Here is a 20995-nt window from a genome sequence, read left to right on the forward strand (position 1 = left end):
GATACTAGGCCCATTTCCTCTTTTAATTTTCTTTAAATTAGGACATATTTCAGACCTCGACAAAGGTACAGAGAATGCTACACCCATGCAACCATCAGCCGTCTTAAGAAACGTTAGCTTACAAATAAAATTGAAACCAAATGTACCCCTCCCCAACTGAATTCTCCCTCTTTTTCCATAGATTTAACCACTGTCTTAAATAGGTTTATTGTTCTCATACACACCTTTCTGCATACTACATATGCATGCATTACTCCTATGTATGCCTTTTACTACAAATAGATGTATGTATAATCAATCTAATAATTTTGAATGCCTTTAAACTTCATATGTGCATGGTATCATAATGCTTTTATCGTGTTGGAACTAGGTTCTTCCTTTATCTATTTGTCCCTTCCACTACTGAATCTTTGCCCCTTGTTATAAGCTGAATTGTGTCCCCTCAAAAGATATGTTGAAGTCTTGACCCCCGGAACCTGTAAATGTGACCTTATTTGGAAATAGGGTATTTGCAGGTGTAATAAAGATCAGGTGAGGTCATACTGGATTAGGGTGGGCCCTTCATCCAATATGACTGGTGTCCTTATAAGAAGGGAAAGAACACAGAAAGAGAGACAGGGGAAAACACTATGTAAAGATGAAGAAAGAGACTGGAAATCTGCATGTACAAGCCGAGTGATGCCAAGGATTGACAGCAACCACCAGAAACTAGGAGAGAGGCATGGAACAGATGCTTCCTCTAAGCCTCCAGAAGGAACCAACCCTGCCGACACTTTAACCTCGGACTTCTGGTCTCCAGAACTGTGAGAGAATAAATTTCGGTTGTTTTAAGCCACCTGCTTTGTGGTAATTTGTTACGGTAAACCTAGGAAACTAACACATCCCTCCGGGAGGTCTTTGTGTCTCAGGCCCCTGAGAATTCTAGTACCTTCCTCAGTCCAGATCTTACCATCCTGTTCAGTTTACCTGCAATAGTACCAAGTCAGTGAATTAAGGCTGGTTCTACTGTAGGTGTAGTTAAATGTTTCCCCCATTGCTCTAAAGCAGTGGTTCTCAAACTTTAGTGTGCTTCAGTAGCACTTGGAGGACCTGTAAAACCCTGATGGCTAGCAGCCTACCTTCAGAATATCCAATCCAGTAGGTCTGGGGCAGGGTCTGAGAATTTGCATTTCAAACAAGTTCCCAGCTGATGCTGATGCTGATGATGATGCTGCTGCTCCATGGCAGGCCAGTAGCACCATCTGGTCCCCAGGCAAGCTAGGTCATCCATCAGTTTCTTTCAATAACATATACTAGAGGCTGGGCCACCATCTCTATCGTCACACAAGTTGTTTATAATCTAATGTTTTAATTTATTTGAGGCTGCTATAAAAGGATGTCAAACAGGCTTACCAAATACTTGAAAGGAATCCCTTTCAATGACAGTAAGGTGGGCCGAAATAAATAGAACAAAGATACATTGGAGTCAGTGTTATTTATGTTAAAAAAAATCTGCAGCTTATTCGTGTCAAACAAGCTTTTATTTTCAATGTGAACAATACTGTCAAATTTATATCTAAAAGGTAAGAATAAAGTCAGATAGCAGTTAATATCATTTTGGCATGATGAACTTTGAAACAAAATCTGTGTTGTGGGCTAATGAAAACTAGAATGTTCATGAAGAACAAATTCTTCTCTTCTTTCGCTGTCCACTTCTTTTAATGTCTTCCAACTGTAGGATGGGATAAGAGTCAATTAACAATTGTACACCAACAACATGCACCAGGGACTTTCTAAATATGAGTCAATACTATGTACATCTCTTGGCTCTCCAAGGAGAAAACAAAATGTTTTCTTCTTGTAACCCAGACCCTTGGTTGTCAGGGTGCACATCATTTCATCACACCAACCTCATGTCTCTCTTGCCAACCACTATATATGTTAGTTTTTTTTCTTGAAAGGCCACTCTGTGATTTAAATGTCTTTCCACCTTAAGAGCCTATGCTCCTTACCAAATCATAAATCCCTTATAATCCCAGACCTTCAGTTTCCGTATCTGTATAATGAGAATGAGGCTGTTATCAAACATCCACAGGTGTCAAAATTAAGAAAGGGAGAAAGAAAGAGTGTGATACTGAGAGAGAGAGAGAGAGAGATGAGAGAGAGAAAGGAAAAGATGAATGGGTAGCGGAAAGAGAAATTAGGATTGAATTACCAACTCAGTGATAGCCAATAATAATACTATGGCTCATTTTCTTTCCTTTTGAATAAAACATCTAAATTGAACTAATATTTGTGAATTACTCATGAAATGCAGTCTTATTTGAAATCCTTAACTTCTTACTACTTTGTAAGGAGTCACCTTCTCAAAGGCATTGTTATTCCAAGAGACTTCATTTCTGTGGCCAGGTGATGAAGGTACAGCTAGTGCACAGCTTAGTCACTTTAGCTGCTTCTCCTGGTGACCAGTCTCTAAAAGTATAGGTCTCTATATTTTAGACCGCTAAAAAAATATAGGTCTCTATTTCCAGGTCTGATAAATTTCCCATCTGCAGTAGACTTAAAGCTACAGGACAAAGGACTTGTGGCTGTAAATGAAATACATTTCAGAACACACTTCCTTCTATACCATCTAGAATACAAGTACATTATTAACATTAAACTGTTTTTCCAAAACTAAATTTCAACAATTTTTTCTTATTATTTTACAAAAACAATTAAAAACATGATAGATGGCTAGAGGGAAGCAGCTGCATAGCACAGGGAGATCAGCTCGGAGCTCTGTGACCACCTAGACGGGTGGGATAGGGAGGGTGGGAGGGAGTCGCAAGTGGGAAGAGAAATGGGGATATAGGTATACTATAGGTGATTCACTTTGGTATAAAGCAGAAACTAACACACCACTGTAAAGCAATTATACGCCAATAAAGATGTTAAAAAGATAAACAAAAAATACATTAAGGATGTAAACAAAACAAAACATAAAGCTGTCAGTAACAGGTATATGTCAGGACCGGTTGCACTATACAATAATACCTTGTCTTCTCCAGAACTGCCCTCTGCTGAGTCCATATCCAGCTTCAGTCCTTCTTCTGCTTTTTCATCTCCATCCTCTTTCTCTTCCTCAGCATTTTCATAATGATATTCACTCTCTTCTTTAGTGTCGAATGATACGGACTTTGGCATCACAAGGTGGTGGGAAACATTTCCCGATTTGAAATCAGCAGCAGAATCTAGTTCTCTGCTCTCAGGAGGATCTGGAGAAGAGAAATATGTCCGAAAATAAATAAATAAATAAGGAGAATAGCTGGTCATGTTCCTACTGGTTGATACAGCACTTCCTTGGCCTTCACACTTCTGCTGCTTGACCGTTTTCACAACATTATCCCCCTGTTTCCAGTAGATCTCACACACTGTGCTGCTGATTATTTCTGGCCCTTTGGAGAAGGGATGGAAATCATTTGATCCTGAGAGCAATTTTGTATGTTTCTGCCAGAACGTCACTGGAAAATGTTCACCCCATTTCAAGACAAATTCTACCGCGAACCTCATTGATTCCTCAGCCACTGAAAAGTGCCCCTGTGCCATTTCATCATTTTCTCAGGTCATCGTACTGAGAATCTTTACATTTTTAGAAGCCCGTCAGCCAAAAGTGAGGTATGCCATTTGTTTGCCCCTAGGTTGGTAGAAGGCAGCATACTTTTTCTCAAGATCCTAAAGGTCTTTAGAGAATTGGGCTTCTACTTGTGCATATCGTGGCTGAAGGTTTTTGAGAGCTTTGACCCGCTGCTTAACCGCCAGAGGCCAGCGCTGAGTGCACCCTGCCTTTGAGGCCGATGCCGCAGCAGGGGCTGCAAGGGACAGGGGACTGGGCCTCCCCTAGCCAGCCTCGGCCCCTTCGACGGGTCCACAAGTCCCAGCCACCCAGGACTCGGAGGCATCAGCCAGGACCTCGCCCGCCCAGAACTCAGCCTCCCCTGCCCCCGCCACCGGTTCCTCTGCCTTCTGGGATGCCACCCCCTCCGCAGGCTCCCGCGGCTCCCAGGGTGGGGGGCCCTCTGCCTGCCACTCGCCCCACCAGACCTCACCTGCCTCTCCCAGGTCTTCCTGCCCGTGAGGAAGCGCGGCAGCCTCTGCAGGGTCTGAGGGCTGTCGGGAGCGGCGCCTGACCATCACGCGGCCGGCGTGGGGCCCGGCCAGGACACGGTCGTTGTAGTGGCTGTGGTGCAGAAGACAATGGCCCACATCCCGGAGCAGGGAATGAAACTGCACCGCGGGCGCCCCGCGGCCTGCGACCACTCCCGCGCCTCCCTGCCCATGCTCGTCCTCCTCTTCTGTCTCTTCCTCCTCCTCGACCTCTTCCTCAGTTTCCTCCCCCTCTTCTGACTGGTACTCAGCCTCCTCCCGGTCCTCGATGTCTAATTCAAACTCTTCCTCCTCCTCCTCCACCATCTCTGCATCCCAGTCTTCTGCCACTGCGGCCTGGGCGGCCTCCTGCCCACCATCCTCCCCGTGAAGGGCTCTGGAGAGCCTCAGGGAGGCCAGAAGTGCTGTGACCCCCTCGACTCCATCCATCCCTCCAGAAGGGGAGGCACGGACCCCGAGGGGACTGGGGTCGCCACCCGCCCTGCCACCAGCTCCGTCCTGGCCACCTGGGATCGGCCCACGCTCCTCTGTGGCAGACATGGCAGGAGGGACACGCCAGACACGGATCGGGCTGCAGTGACGACCGTGGGGAAGATGGCGGCCGCTGCACTGAGTGTCGCTGAGGGAGCGGACGCTGTTGGCAGCTGGGCCACCGGGACGGGGTGGGGGCTGCAGAGAAGCCAGCTGCCCAGGGGACCAGAGTCGGAGAAAATGCCTCTGCGAGCCCCGCTACGGGAAGTGCAGACGGCCTGCCCGCGGAGCGCCCCGGCGAGACAGGGCCGCGGCCGCTGCGCACAGGGCGGGAAAGAGCTTGATTGGCTGCTGACGGGAGGCGGACCTTACAAGGGTCAACGAAGGGCCACTTCCTCCAGCGCCGACTCTAAGCTCATTTGCCAGCAGCCAAGGATTGACAGCACCACCGTCCAATGAGTGATCAAGTTCTTCACTTTCCCTGGAGGCCTTAAAGGGCCAGCTCACCCTCAGCCTCTGTGATCACACAGGAATCCCTTCTTTTCATTCCACCACTGCAAGAGCAAAACTACAATGCCCCTAAAGGCGGCGCCCTGGGGTATGGGAACCTGCATGTGTTCCCCAGTTGCCACCCTGGGGCAGCTCACGCTGATACAGACACACGTAGTTCAAAACTGAGAGAGAGAGAGAAGGTGTATAGATCAAATCTCAGCAACGCTTAAAACCTCCCACAAGAGACAGCAAGCGAATTTGGAGGTTTTAATGCTGTTAAGGCTCCTTAGAAAAGGACATACAGAGTCGATATGGATGCAGTGAGAATGGAGAGTGGAAGAAGCAGTAAAGACAGGAGCTGGAGAGTGTTTCATCAGGGCTCCCCAATTCAGTTGCAGCCTCCAAGAAATGAAGACAGACAGAGAGAGGGAAGAGAGACAGAGACAGAGAGAGAGAGAGAGAGATTTCTTTTAAAGTCTGGGCTGAGCACCTGCTCTGCACTGGATTGTGCACACCCCTTGCCTCCCAAATTCATACGAGAAGCCCGTCCCCAGCCCCACCCCACCCCCAGGAGATGGTATTTGGAGACTGGGTCTTTGGTAGGTCATTCAGTTTTGGTAAGGTCAGGAGGCTGGGGTCCACACATTGGGATTATTGCCCTTACAGGAAGAGACCATAGATGGTACTCTCCTCCCACCATCCCAACGTGAAGCCACAGGAAGAAGGTGGCTATCTTCAAGCCAAAACGAGGGCCCTCACCAAGAACTCCACCCTCCTGGCACCCTGACTTTGGGCTTCCTAGCCTCCAGAACTGTAGGAAATAAATAACTGTCTTGTTTAAGCCGCCCAGCCCATGGCATTTTATTAGGGCAGCCTGAGCAGACTAATACAGCATGGCAGACGTTAACAGCACAGGCTTCCTAGAATCATTTCTCGGTCAACAGTCCGAGACTTTTTGTTGTACTCAGCCCCACTTAGCCGAGTGGTCAAGGGTAACGAATGCTGAAAACGAGGAAGAAATCAACAACTATTTTATGCTAATCCCAGTTACTACTGTTGATGGGCATAGAAGCAAGACTGGGTGTCAGCTGTAACTTCACGTTCAGGAGAACATAAGCTATGTCCCTTACTTCCAGTAAGCACACTGCCTTGGGATCCAGGACATCGAATTTGACACATCCTAACGTTTCACAGATGGGAAGCACACATTCTGCAGTGCGCTCCTGGGAAGGCTCAGGAGAAGAGCTGTTGTTGCCACCCTGAGTCACTATGGACTCCTCCTATCCCAAGTTGGGTTCAACGGTCAATCAAGACTGGTGACACCACACACACACACACACACACACACACACACACGCACACACACACACACACACACACACACACACACACTACCGAGACGCGATGCAAAGTGTATTCCTTACGTGAGGAGGCTTCTGGGGGGAGAGCAGGGCAGCCTTCTCAAGCTGCTCCAAAATAGACTTCAGAGAGTCAGGAATGGAAGAAATTGCTTTGGGAGTTCTACTGTGATTAGTGGATGGGGCCAGCATGACAGTTCCCTTGTGCTGGCAGTAGCTAGTGTCGTTTGATGCCCACTCCTCCTGCCCTCCACCCTACAACCGTGCCAAAGGAGAGAGTGGAGTGTGGGGCATTGGGGAAGAGGGAGGGTTGACGTTTAAAAGCCCTCAGCAGTCAAACATCAAAGGATGCAGTCAGACCCTATACTATAATTCACCTCTGGCGTGTTGCAAGCGACAGAAACGTGCCATTTTCGTGTAATGGAATCTGAACTTGTGGAAGTAAGCCACTCTGGAACTCTGAGTCCTGCAGCCTAAGGCCGGGTAGGGAGGCAAAAGGTCCACTGAAGGCTGTTCAAGAGCCCAGCGTGGTGTATCCTGAGAAGTAAAATGCATGCCTCGGTCACCATCAATAAGGCCCGGAACTCCAAACCCCATCAGGAGGGTCTTGGCGAAGCCCTGCGTAGTGGTTTTAGTATATGTAGAGACACGTGTGACCTGGATTTATAATTTGGGAGTCTGTGCGCCAACAGATTCCCACGGCTCTTTACCCCAAAGGGGACAGTTTTACACAAGGAAACGTCGCTGCCGCCATGGGCCGGACCAGACAGCCAGACCGATGACAACGGCCTGATTGTCCATGAAAATGTGAAGATGGTGCTAACTGTTGGCCAGAGCATCCAGCGCTAAGGTGACTGCCTGAAGTTCACTCACTGGTGCTGTCTTTTCGTTGAACAGTTTTATCTATGGTTATTGTATTGATTACTGACAAGGAAAGAGTTTTCCTGACATTTTCCTATTTATTTTCCACATGTCAGTCTTTTTTGTTCCTTCACTCCTCAATTACTCTGCTTTCTGTTATTAATTACTTTTTGTAGTGTACAAAGTGATCCTTTATCACTCCTTTTGCTGTACTTTTTTAGGTTTTTTTTAGTGCTGGAGCTTTTTGTGGGGGCAGTGTCGGTGGTTACACTGGGAGTTACAATTAGTATCTTAGCTTTATAATAATCAAGTTTGTATTAACACGGAGATAGTTGCCATAGTATTCAAAAACTCTGCTTTTCCCTAGCTCTGCCACATTTCTTTATTTAATTATGGTGACACATGGCATGTCTGTATATTTGGTGCCCATTAACAGAGGTTTATAGTTAATGCTTTATACATTTGTATTTTAAATCATATATGAGAACAAAAAGAGGAGATATAAACCAAAAGTGCAGCAGTACTGGCTTCTGCGTTTACCTGTGTAGTTACCTTGGCCTTTGTGGTTTATTTCTTCATATTGCTTCAAATATGTGCCCAGCATTGTTTCAATTCAGCCTGAAGGACTCCTTTCAGTACTTTCTATAGGGCAAGCTTACTAGCTATGTACTCTCTCAGTTATTGTTTGTCTTGGAATGTCTTTAACTCCCCTTCATTTCCCCCACATATAGAATTCTTGGTTGAAAGGGTATTTTTGTTCATTTGTTCTACGCTTTTAATATGCCATTCCAATGCCACCTGTCCTGTGTGGTTTCTGTAGAGGAATGCGCACAAATCTTACTGACGATTACTTGTATATGAGGAGTTGTTTCTATTGCTGTTTTCAAGGTTCACTCTTTGTCTTTGACTTTTGATAATTTGATCATGATGTGCCTAGGTGGGGATCTCTGATTCTATCCTGCTTGGAGTTTGTAGAACTTACTGGGTGTGTAGATTCATGTCTTTCCTCCGAGTTTGGAGGTTTTCAGGCATCATTTCTTCAAAGATTTCCTGCCCCTTTCTCTCTCTCCTCTGCCTCTGCAACTGTCATTATGTGTACATTGATAAGCTTGCTGATGCATATAAGTCTCATAGGATTTGCTCATTATTCTTCATTCTTTGCTTTTTCTGCTCCTCTTTTCCTTTCCAGAGACTGGATATCTCAACTAACCTTTTAAACTTTGCTGATTCTTTTTCTCCTGTTCAAATTTGCTGTTGGACATCTTTTATTAAATTTTCATTTCACTTACGGTGCTTTTCAGCTGAAGAACTTTTATTTTGTCCCTATTCATAATTTCTATCTCTTTGGGATACATCTTTCTCATTGTTTCCTAGTTCTTTGATCACTGTTTCCTTTCGGTCATTGAGTTTATTGAAGACAGCTGACTAAAAGTGTATTTTTCTAGTAACCCAAATACTGGGCTTCACCTCTGACAGTTTATAGTAATTAATTTTTTCCATGTGAACAGGACACACATTCCTCCCATCCCCTCCAACTTTATGGAAGTACAATTTACAAATAAAATTTGTATATTCAAGGGGAGCAATATGATGCTTGATGTATGTACACATTGTTAAATGATTACCACAGTCAAACTAATTTATGCATCTATAACCTCACATAGCTAAAGGTTTTTTGGGGTGGTGCGTGGGATAAAACTAAGGTCTACTCTCTCAGCAAGTCTCCAGCATACCATACAACATCTTAAATTAAATCTGCATGCTGTGCATTAGATCCCTAGAATGTATTCATCTTATAACTGATCATTTGTACCCTTTGATGAACCACCCCACAAATAACAAACCTGGAGGCATCATGGTTCCTGATTTCATTACTTGACAAAGGTATAGTAATGAAAACAGTATGGTAGTGGCATAAGAACAGATATATATATAGACCAATGGATCAAAATATAGAGCCCAGAAATAAACCCACACATATATGTTCAACTATTTGACAAGAACTCCAAGAACACACAATGAGGACAGGATAGTCTCTTCAATAAATGCTGCTGGGAACACTGCATATCCACGTGCAATGATACTATACTGGAGCCTTATCTTACACCATATCCCAAAATGAACTCAAAATGGATCAAAGACTTAAACGTAAGGCCTGAATCTGTGAAACTCCTAGAGGAAGAAACAGGGGTAAGCTCCTTGACATAGGTTATGGCAATGATATTTTTTTGAAATGACACCAAAACAAAGGCAACAAAATCAAAAATAAACAAGTGGACGACATCAAACTCAAAAGCTTCTGCACAGCAAAGGAAACAATCAACAAAATGAAAAGGCAACTGACCTATGAAGCAGAAGAAAATATTTGCAAATCATGTTATCTGTTGAGGGGATAATATGCAAAATATAAAAGGAATTCAATCAACTCAACAGCAAAAAACAAACCAAAAAAACATCAACCAATAATTCATAAAAGGGCACACGGTCCGAATAAACATTTTCCCAAAGAAGACATACAACTGGCAAATAGGTATATGAAGAGGTGTTCAACATCACTAACCATCAGGGAAATGCAAATCAAAGCTGCAATTAAGACATCACACCGGGAGGCTGGCTCCGGGCTGGAGGACCAGGACTGAGGCAAGACGCGGTCTGCTGCTCGAATGGATTATGCCCGCATCTGCCCATGGAAGGAACTGGCTGATGAAGACATTGGTGTAGTTGGCGAGGACAGGAGCTGGAGGAAAACGTTGCTGGAGAAAACAGTCTTCCCCATAGGACTGGAGACACTACTTGGAAAGCGCTTATTAGTGCCGGGCCTGCCCACAGCAAGTGCCTAGTAAGTAAGTGCTTGGCTGCTAGAATGTGGTTGCTGTGCTTATGAGCGATCAGTCAGTCAATCAACAATATGAAAGCCAGACTGTTCCTTAGTGAGTAGCCAGTGCATAGGGAAAGGGGAGAAAAGCATTCGGGATTTTCTTTCAAGACTCTCTGTCCTGAGCCGGAGGAAGATGGCGGAAGAGTAAGACGCGGAGATCACCTTCCTCCCCACAGATACATCAGAAATTCATCTACACGTGGAACAACTCCAACAGAACACCTACTGAACGCTGACAGAAGACCTCAGACCCCCCAAAAGGCAAGAAACTCCCCACATACCTGGGTAGGTCAAAAGAAAAAAAGAATAAACAGAGACAATAGGATATGGACGGGACCTGCACCAGTGGGAGGGAGCCGTGAAGGAGGGAAGGTTTCTACACACTACAAGCCCCTTCGAGGGCGGAGACTGCAGGGGGCAGAGGGGGAAAGCTTTGGAGTAGCGGAGGAGAGCACAGCAACAGGGGTGTGGAGGGCAAAGCAGAGAGATTTTGGCACAGAGGATCGGTGCCCTCAGGCACACACCAGCCCGAGAGACTTGTCTGCTCGGCCGCCAGAGAGGGCGGGGCTGGGAGCTGAGGCTCGGGTATCGGCTTTCAGTCGGAGCGCAGGGAGAGGTCTGGGGCTGGCGGCAGGAAGAGACCCTGAAGGGGTTAGTGCTAGCCCGGAGGGAGTCCGGGGAAAGGGTCTGGAGCTACCGGAGAGGCAAGAGACTTTTTTCCCTTTTGTTGCCTGGTGCGCGAGGAGAGGGCATTCCCCTCCCTCCCCTCTGCCTGAGTGAGCCAGAGTCCCCGAATCAGCGGCTCCTTTAAACCCGTCCTGTCTGAGCGAAGAACGGACGCCCTCCGGCGACCTACGCGCAGAGGCGGGGCCAGGTCCAAGGCTGAGACCCGGGAGCTGTGAGAGCAGAGACAGGGAAATCTCTCTGTGCAGCCTCCGAGGCAGCGGATTAAAGCTCCACAGTCCATTTGATGTGCCCTGCGTCTGTGGAGTGCATGAATGGACAGCGAATCATCCCAAATTGAGGAAGTGGACCTTGAGGACAAGATTTAAGACTTTCCCCCCCTTTTTTTTCCTCTTTTTACAACGAATTATCTCAAATTAAGGAGGTGGACTTAGCAAGATTTCAGACTTTTCGCCCTTTTCCTCTTTTTACAACGAATTATCCCAAATCGAGGAGGTGGACTTGGAGAGCAAGATTTTTGATTTTTCCCCCTGCTCTCTTTTTGTGAATGTGTATGTGTAATCTTCTGTGTAAGATTCTCTCTGTATAGCTTTGCTTCCACCATATGTCCCAGGGTTCTTTCGGTCCGTGTTTTTTTTCAATAATTACTTTTTAATTTTAATAACGCTACTATATTTCATACTTTATTCTATTTTACTTTACCTGCTCTTTCTTTTTTTCCTCCCTTTCCTTCCTCCCTCCCTCCCTCCGCTCCTCCTTTCCTTCTTTCTTTTTCTTTCCTCCATCCCTCCCTCCCTCCCACCCTTCTTCTTTCCACTTTCTTTTTCTTTCCTTCCTCCCTCCCTCCCTCCCTCCTGTCTTTCTTTCTTTCTTTCCTTCCTCCCTCCCTCCCTCTCTTCTTCCATTCACTCTTCCTTTTGCTTTCATTCCTCCCTCCCTCCCTCCTTTCTTTCCTTTCTTTCCATCCTTCCTCCCTCCCTCCTTTCTTTCTTTCTTTCTTCCTTCTTTCCTTCCTTACTTCCCTTCTTCCTTTCTTTCAATCTCTCTTTCTTTCTTCTACTAATTATTTCTTTCTACTTTTTCTCACTGTTATTCTGAGCCGGGTGGATGAAAGGCTCTTGGTGCTGTAGCCAGGAGTTAGTGCTGTGCCTCTGAAGTGGGAGAGCCAACTTCAGGACACGGGTCCACAAGAGACCTCCCAGCTCCACATAATATCAAGCAGCGAAAATCTCCCAGGGATCTCCATCTCAACACCAGCACCCAGCTTCAGTCAACGACCAGCAAGCTACAGTGCTGGTCACCCTATGCCAAGCAACTAGCAAGGCAGGAACACAACCCCACCCATTAGCAGAGAGGATACCTAAAAACATAATAAGGCCACAGGCACCCCAAAACACACCACCAGACGTGGACCTGTCCACCAGAAAGACAAGATCGAGCTTCAACCACCAGAACACAGGCATTAGTCCCCCCCACCAGGAAGCCTACACAACCTACTGAAACAACCTTAGCCACGGGGGACAGACACCAAAAACAACAGGAACTACGAATCTGCAGCCTGCAAAAAGGAGACCCCAAACACAGTAACATAAGCAAAATGAGAAAGCAGAAAAACACACAGCAGGTGAAGGAGCAAGATAAAAACCTACCAGACCTAACAAATGAAGAGGTAATAGGCAGTCTACCTGAAAAAGAATTCAGAATAATGATAGTAAAGCTGATCCAAGATTCTATTTCCCAGATCCAAAATCTTGGAAATAGAATAGACAATATGCAAGAAACAGTTAACAAGGACCTAGAAGAACTAAAGATGAATCAAGCATCGATTAAAAACACAATAAATGAAATGAAAAATACTCTAGATGGGATCAATAGCAGAATAACTGAGGCAGAAGAACGGATAAGTGAGGTGGAAGATAAAATAGTGGAAATAACTGATGCAGAGAAAAATAAAGAAAAAAGAATGAAAAGAACAGAGGACAGTCTCAGAGACCTCTGGGACAACATTAAACGCACCAACATTCGAATTATAGGGGTTCCAGAAGAAGAAGAGAAAAAGAAAGGGACTGAGAAAATATTTGAAGAGATTATAGTTGAAAACTTCCCTAATATGGGAAAGGAAATAGTTCATCAAGTCCAGGAGGCACAGAGAGTCCCATACAGAATAAATCCAAGAAGAAATACGCCAAGACACATATTAATCAAACTGTCAAAAATTAAACACAAAGAAATCATATTAAAAGCAGCAAGGGAAAAACAACAAATAACACACAAGGGAATCCCCATCAGGTTAACAGCTGATCTCTCAGCAGAAACTCTACAAGCCAGAAGGGAGTGGCAGGACATAATTAAAGTGATGAAGGAGAGAAACCTGCAACCAAGATTACTCTACCCAGCAAGGATCTCATTCAGATTTGATGGAGAAATTAAAACCTTTACAGACAAGCAAAAGCTGAGAGAGTTCAGCACCACCAAACCAGCTTTACAACAAATGCTAAAGGAACTTCTCTAGGCAAGAAACACAACAGAAGGACTATACCTACAATAACGAACCCAAAGCCATTAAGGAAATGGGAATAGGAACATACATATCAATAATTACCTTAAATGTAAATGGACTAAATGCTCCCACCAAAAGACACAGAGTGGCTGAATGGATACAAAAACAAGACCCATATATATGCTGTCTACAAGAGACCCACTTCAGACCTAGAGACACATACAGATTGAAAGTAAGGGGATGGAAAAAGATATTCCATGCAAATGGAAATCAAAAGAAAGCTGGAGTAGCAATTCTTATATCAGACAAAATAGACTTTAAAATAAAGACTATTAGAAGAGACAAAGAAGGACACTACATAACGATAAAGGGATCGATCCAAGAAGAAGATATAACAATTGTAAATATTTATGCACCCAACATAGGAGCACCTCAATACATAAGGCAAATACTAACAGCCATAAAAGGGGAAATCGACAGTAACACAATCATAGTAGGGGACTTTAACACCCCACTTTCACCAATGGAAAGATCATCCAAAATGAAAATAAATAAGGAAACACAAGCTTTAAATGATACATTAAACAAGATGGACTTAATTGATATTTATAGGACATTCCACCCAAAAACAACAGAATACACATTTTTCTCAAGTGCTCATGGAACATTCTCCAGGATAGATCATATCTTGGGTCACAAATCAAGCCTTGGTAAATTTAAGAAAATTGAAATTGTATCAAGTATCTTTTCCGACCACAATGCTATGAGACTAGACATCAATTACAGGAAAAGATCTGTAAAAAATACAAACACATGGAGGCTAAACAATACACTACTCAATAATGAAGTGATCACTGAAGAAATCAAAGAGGAAATTAAGAAATACCTAGAAACAAATGACAATGGAGACACGACGACCCAAAACCTATGGGACGCAGCAAAAGCAGTTCTAAGGGGGAAGTTTATAGCAATACAATCCCACCTTAAGAAACAGGAAACATTTCGAGTAAACAACCTGACCCTGCACCTAAAGCAATTAGAGAAAGAAGAACAAAAAACCCCCAAAGTTAGCAGAAGGAAAGAAATCATAAAGATCAGATCAGAAATAAATGAAAAAGAAATGAAGGAAACGATAGCAAAGATCAACCAAACTAAAAGCTGGTTCTTTGAGAAGATAAACAAAATTGACAAACCATTAGCCAGACTCATCAAGAAAAGAAGGGAGAAGACTCAAATCAGTAGAATTAGAAATGAAAAAGGAGAAGTAACAACTGACACTGCAGAAATACAAAAGATCATGAGAGATTACTATAAGCAACTCTATGCCAATAAAATGGACAACCTGGAAGAAATGGACAAATTCTTAGAAATGCACAACCTACCAAGACTGACTCAGGAAGAAATAGAAAATATGAATAGACCAATCACAAGCACTGAAATTGAAACTGTGATTAAAAATCTTCCATCAAACAAAAGCCCAGGACCAGATGGCTTCACAGGCGAATTCTATCAAACATTTAGAGAAGAGCTAACACCCATCCTTCTCAAACTCTTCCAAACAATATCAGAGGAAGGAACACTCCCAAACTCATTCTACGAGGCCACCATCACCTTGATACCAAAACCAGGCAAGGATGTCACAAAGAAAGAAAACTACAGGCCAATATCACTGATGAACATAGATGCAAAAATCCTCAACAAAATACTAGCAAACAGAATCCAACAGCACATTAAAAGGATCATACACCATGATCAAGTGGGGTTTATTCCAGGAATGCAAGGATTCTTCAATATACGCAAATCAATCAATGTGATACACCATATTAACAAGTTGAAGGAGAAAAACCATATGATCATCTCAATAGATGCAGAGAAAGCTTTCGACAAAATTCAACACCCATTTATGATAAAAACCCTGCAGAAAGTAGGCATAGAGGGAACTTTCCTCAATATAATAAAGGCCATATATGACAAACCCACAGCCAACATTGTCCTCAATGGTGAAAAACTGAAACCATTTCCACTAAGATCAGGAACAAGACAAGGCTGCCCACTGTCACCACTCTTATTCAACATAGTTTTGGAAGTTTTAGCCACAGCAATCAGAGAAGAAAAGGAAATAAAAGGATTCCAAATTGGAAAAGAAGAAGTAAAGCTGTCACTGTTTGCAGATGACAAGATACTATACATAGAGAATCCTAAAGATGCTACCGAAAAACTACTAGAGCTAATCAATGAATTTGGTAAAGTAGCAGGATACAAAATTAATGCACAGAAATCTCTGGCATTCCTGTACACTAATGATGAAAAATCTGAAAATGAAATCAAGAAAACACTCCCATTTACCATTGCAACAAAAAGAATAAAATATCTAGGAATAAACCTACCTAAGGAGACAAAAGACCTGTATGCAGAAAATTATAAGACACTGATGAAAGAAATTAAAGATGATATAAATAGATGGAGAGATATACCATGCTCCTGGATTGGAAGAATCAATATTGTGAAAATGACTCTACTACCCAAAGCAATCTACAGATTCAATGCAATCCCTATCAAACTACCACTGGCATTTTTCACAGAAGTAGAACAAAAAATTTCAAAATTTGTTTGGAAAAACAAAAGACCCCGAATAGCCAAAGCAATCTTGAGAACGAAAAACGGAGCTGGAGGAATCAGGCTGCCTGACTTCAGACTATACTACAAAGCTACAGTAATTAAGACAGTGTGGTACTGGCATAAAAACAGAAAGATAGATCAGTGGATCAGGATAGAAAGCCCAGAGATAAACCCACGCACATATGGCCAACTTATCTTTGATAAAGGAGGCAGGAATGTACAGTGGAGAAAGGACAGCCTCTTCAATAAGTGGTGCTGGGAAAACTGGACAGGGACATGTAAAAGTATGAGATTAGATCATTCCCTAACACCATACACAAAAATAAGCTCAAAATGGATTAAAGACCTAAATGTAAGGCCAGAAACTATCAAACTCCTAGAGGAAAACATAGGTAGAACACTCTATGACATAAATCACAGCAAGATCCTTTAGGACCCACCTCCTAGAGAAATGGAAATAAAAACAAAGATAAACAAATGGGACCTAATGAAACTTCAAAGCTTTTGCACAGCAAAGGAAACCATAAACAAGACCAAAAGACAACCCTCAGAATGGGAGAAAATATTTGCAAATGAAGCAACTGACAAAGGATTAATCTCCAAAATTTATAAACAGCTCATGCAGCTCAATAGCAAAAAAACAAACAACCCAATCCAAAAATGGGCAGAAGACTTAAATAGGCATTTCTCCAAAGAAGATATACAGACTGCCAACAAACACATGAAAGAATGCTCAACATCATTAATCATTAGAGAAATGCAAATCAAAACTACAATGAGATATCATCTCACACCAGTCAGAATGGCCATCATCAAGAAATCTAGAAACAATAAATGCTGGAGAGGGTGTGGAGAAAAGGGAACACTCTTGCACTGCTGGTGGGAATGTGAATTGGTACAGCCACTATGGAGAACAGTATGGAGGTTCCTTAAAAAACTAAAAATAGAACTACCATATGACCCAGCAATCCCACTACTAGGCATATACCCTGAGAAAACCATAATTCAAAAAGAGACATGTACCAAAATGTTCATTGCAGCTCTATTCACAATAGCCCGGAGCTGGAAACAACCTAAGTGTCCATCATCGGATGAATGGATAAAGAAGATGTGGCACATATATACAATGGAATATTACTCAGCCATAAAAAGAAACGAAACTGAGCTATTTGTAATGAGGTGGATAGACCTAGAGTCTGTCATACAGAGTGAAGTAAGTCAGAAAGAGAAAGACAAATACCGTATGCTAACACATATATATGGAATTTAAAAAAAAAAATGTCATGAAGAACCTAGGGGTAAAACGGGAATAAAGACACAGACCTACTTGAGAATGGACTTGAGGATATGGGGAAGGGGAAGGGTAAGCTGTGACAAAGGGAAAGAGAGGCATGGACATATATACACTACCAAACGTAAGGTAGATAGATAGTGGGAAGCAGCCGCAGAGCACAGGGAGATCAGCTTGGTGCTTTGTGACCGCCTGGAGGGGTGGGATGGGGAGGGTGGGAGGGAGGGAGATGCATGAGGGAGGGGATGTGGGAACAGATGTATATGTATGACTGATTCACTTTGTTATAAAGCAGAAACTAATAAAAAAAAAAAAAGACATCACACCTATTAGGATGGCTATTATCAAAAGGACAAGAGACAGCATGTGTTGGCAAGAGTGTGGTAAAAAGGGAACCCTCGTGCCCTGTTGGTGGGAAAGTAAAATGGTGCAGCCACTGTGGACAACTGCATGGAGGTTCCTCAAAAGACTGAAAGTAGAACTATCAGATCAGCCAGCAATCCCACTCCTGAAAACAGATCCAAAGGAGGTGATTTCTGCTCTGCTCCCTTATGCTCATTGCAGCATTATTCACAATAGCCAAGGAATGGAGACAAGCTAAGTGTTCTGGGCAGATGAAAGGATAAAGAACATATCACAATTATATAAAAGACATATAAAAGAATTCTTCTTAAAAATTCATCAGAGGGCTTCCCTGTGGCACAGTGATTAAGAATCCACCTGCCAACGCAGTGAACATGGGTTCAAGGCCTGGTCCGCGAAGATCCCACACGCTGCGGAGCAACTTAGCCTGTGAGCCACAACTACTGAGCCTGTGCTCTAGAGCCTGTGAGCTGCAACTTCTGAGCCCGCTTGCTACAACTACTGAAGCCCGCAAGTCTAGAGGCCGTGCTGCACAAGAGAAGCCACCGTAATGAGAAGCCCGCGCACCACAACGAAGAGTAGTCCCCGCTCGCCGCACCTAGAGAAAGCCCATGCGCAGCAACGAAGACCTGACACAGCCAAAAATAATAAATCAATAAAAACAAAATAAATAAAGTAATAAAAGTTCATTTGCAAGACTATTCTTACCTTTAGGGGGTGACACAGAGAGGAACAGGAACAGAGACAAGACATGGTAGATTCTCCTTCCTTCAGACGTCTTGTCTCTCTCAGGAAATCTCTACAGGCACAGCTTAATAGTGAGCCAGCTGCAAAGGCAAAATAGGGTTGACAGAGACCCAGAAACTTAGAAAAGGTTACAGAATTTTCAGCCCAGATATTAAACAAATTTTACTTACCTCGCATCTACTTCCTCTTATATATCCTGACAAAGAATGCAAACAGTGTGCCTTGTGACACAAAATAAACACAGAAGTGACTATAACATCAGTAACACCCACTTCCAAAAACACAAGAACAAAACTTAAGACCTTTGTTAGGAAGTGTACTCATGTTTAGATAGTAAATAGGGAACCACTGACAGATTTTAATGAAATTTACATATATCATTAATTTTGATGTAGAAAATTTCATGTACATAATGACTTCTCTTCTTTCTCCCATGGCCACCTAGGAAACTCAGAGATTAGGAAAAAAGCTTCCTTCCCCATATGTTGGTTTAATATCCTAGCCTCAGATATACTCAACACCTCTGCCTGCGCCCCTGATGGAACACCACTCTCAGGTGAGGCAGTTTTTCTACCTGAAGGATTTCAAAATACCCTTAAGATTTGGGAAGAATTGGGAGGTCTAAAGGTAAAATCTGTGCAAACACTATGTAGAAGCAAAAACCTTGTATGACTCAGAAACGTATCTGGAGGGTTGAGTGGGTGTGTGTGAGTGTATGGGTAAAGATTGTTTCGGTTGAACTTTAGGCAAACTGTAAACATAAACTCTACACAGAAACACTTGCCAATCCCGTGTCTTTAAACTCATGAGATGAGCTGCCCTGCAGAGGCAGGACCTGGTGTCTTTGGGCAGCTGTGGCAGTTAAAGGGTGTGAGCTCTCAAACCAGACTGCCTGGATAAAAGTTCCAGTTCACTCACAGGCTGTGAGATCTTGGGCTCAGGATTTAATATCTCAAATCCTGTCTTATATAATAATTCTCAATTTCTCCATCAGTAAATGAGGTGAAAAATAGTCCCAACCTCATCGGATTGCTGTACAGATTTAATGAGCTAATACTTTACAAGGGCCTACTTGATGTAGAGCTTGGCACAGAGTAAGTGCAAATTAATGTCTGGATACATCACAAAATGAACACATTCCATGCTCACTGCTGTAGCTGCACAGATCATCTTTTACTCCTTCAAATATGCTATGTTCTCTTTCTTCTAATGGATCTTTGCCCATCTTCATTCCTCTAACTAGACCTTATGCATAGCTTTGGCCAAAACTGACTTTCTAAGCCCTAATCATCCTTAACGTCCCAAATCAGGCTTTTTTTTTTTTTTTTTTTTACAAGAAGCCTCTTCTCTGTTAAGACGGGGTTGCACATTTCTTCCTTTGTTATTTTTAAACTAAAGTGAAAATAAAATAACAGAAAATTAATGATTTTAGTCACTTTAAAATGGACAAATCAAATAAAAAGTTTTAAAAATAAAATGTACAAATCAGTTCTTTTAGTACATTCACGATGCTGTGCAGTCATCACCCCTATCTAGTTTCAGAGCATCTTCATCAACTCAAAAAGAAACCCTATACCCAGGAAGCGGTCATACCCCATTCCCTCCTATCCTCAAACACTGGCAACCACTAATCTCCTTTCTGCCACTATGGATTTGCCTAATCTGGACATTTCATAGAAATGGAATCATGCCATATGTGGCATTGTGTGTTTGTGTGTGTGTGTGTGTGTGTGTGTGTGATATTTTGTAATTTTTGTTCATGGTAGTTGTTATCTTTTTTCATTATGAACTTTTTCTCATTCTAAAAAAAGATTCACTTCATGCATGATTGTGTATAACGATAGAAGAGAATCTTCCATATTGTATGAGTTTCTTGCCTGACTGAACCCGTTTTGGACTCTCCCTGAAAACGACCTAGACTCCTTGGGTATAATGCCTGTAGCAGTCCAAGGACATACACAAAGATTGTATGCCCTGACCAAAGGATTTTTATCCCAGGAATATAATGTTGATTTGGATTTGTATCCCAGGAATATAATGTTGATTTAACATTAAGAAATCACAGTGTAGGGACTTCCCTGGTGGAGCAGTGGTTAAGAATCCACCCGAAAATGCAGGGGACACAGGTTCGAGCCCTGGTCTGGGAAGATCCCACATGCCACGGAGCAACTAAGCCCGTGCACCACAAATACTGAGCCTGCGCTCTAGAGCCCATGTGCCACAACTACTGAAGACTGCGCGCCTAGAGCCCATGCTTCGCAACAAGAGAGGCCACCGCAATGAGAAGACCGCACACCGCAACGAAGAGTAGCCTGCAGTCACTGCAACTAGAGAAAGCCCGCATGCAGCAACGAAGATCCAAGAGCAGCCAAAAAGAAAGAAAGAAAGAAAGAAAGAAAGAAAGAAAGAAAATAAATCACAGTGTAGGGACTTCCCTGCTGGAGAAGTGGGTAACAATCCACCCACCAATGCAGGGTACACGGGTCCGAGCCCTGGTCCGGGAAGATCCCACATGCCGCGGAGCAACTAAGCCCGTGTGTCACAACTACTGAGCCAGCGCTCTAGAGTCCTTGAGCCACAAATACTGAGCCAACGTGCCACAACTA

General features: G+C 43.4%; 1 long non-coding RNA gene across 1 annotated transcript; it reads right to left on the reverse strand.

Moving 5' to 3' along the window:
- Window positions 1-1507: 1507 nt before the first annotated feature.
- On the reverse strand, window positions 1508-18460 carry LOC307069263. Its single transcript, XR_013811486.1, has 3 exons — window positions 18351-18460; window positions 3016-3236; window positions 1508-1711 (listed from the first exon to the last, which is right to left on the reverse strand). It is a non-coding gene; the product is annotated as an uncharacterized lncRNA (long non-coding RNA).
- Between the last annotated feature and the right edge of the window lie 2535 nt (window positions 18461-20995).

The sequence above is a fragment of the Hyperoodon ampullatus genome, assembly GCF_949752795.1.
Source record: "Hyperoodon ampullatus genome assembly, chromosome: X".
In the NCBI taxonomy this organism is placed as follows: Eukaryota; Metazoa; Chordata; class Mammalia; order Artiodactyla; family Ziphiidae; genus Hyperoodon; species Hyperoodon ampullatus.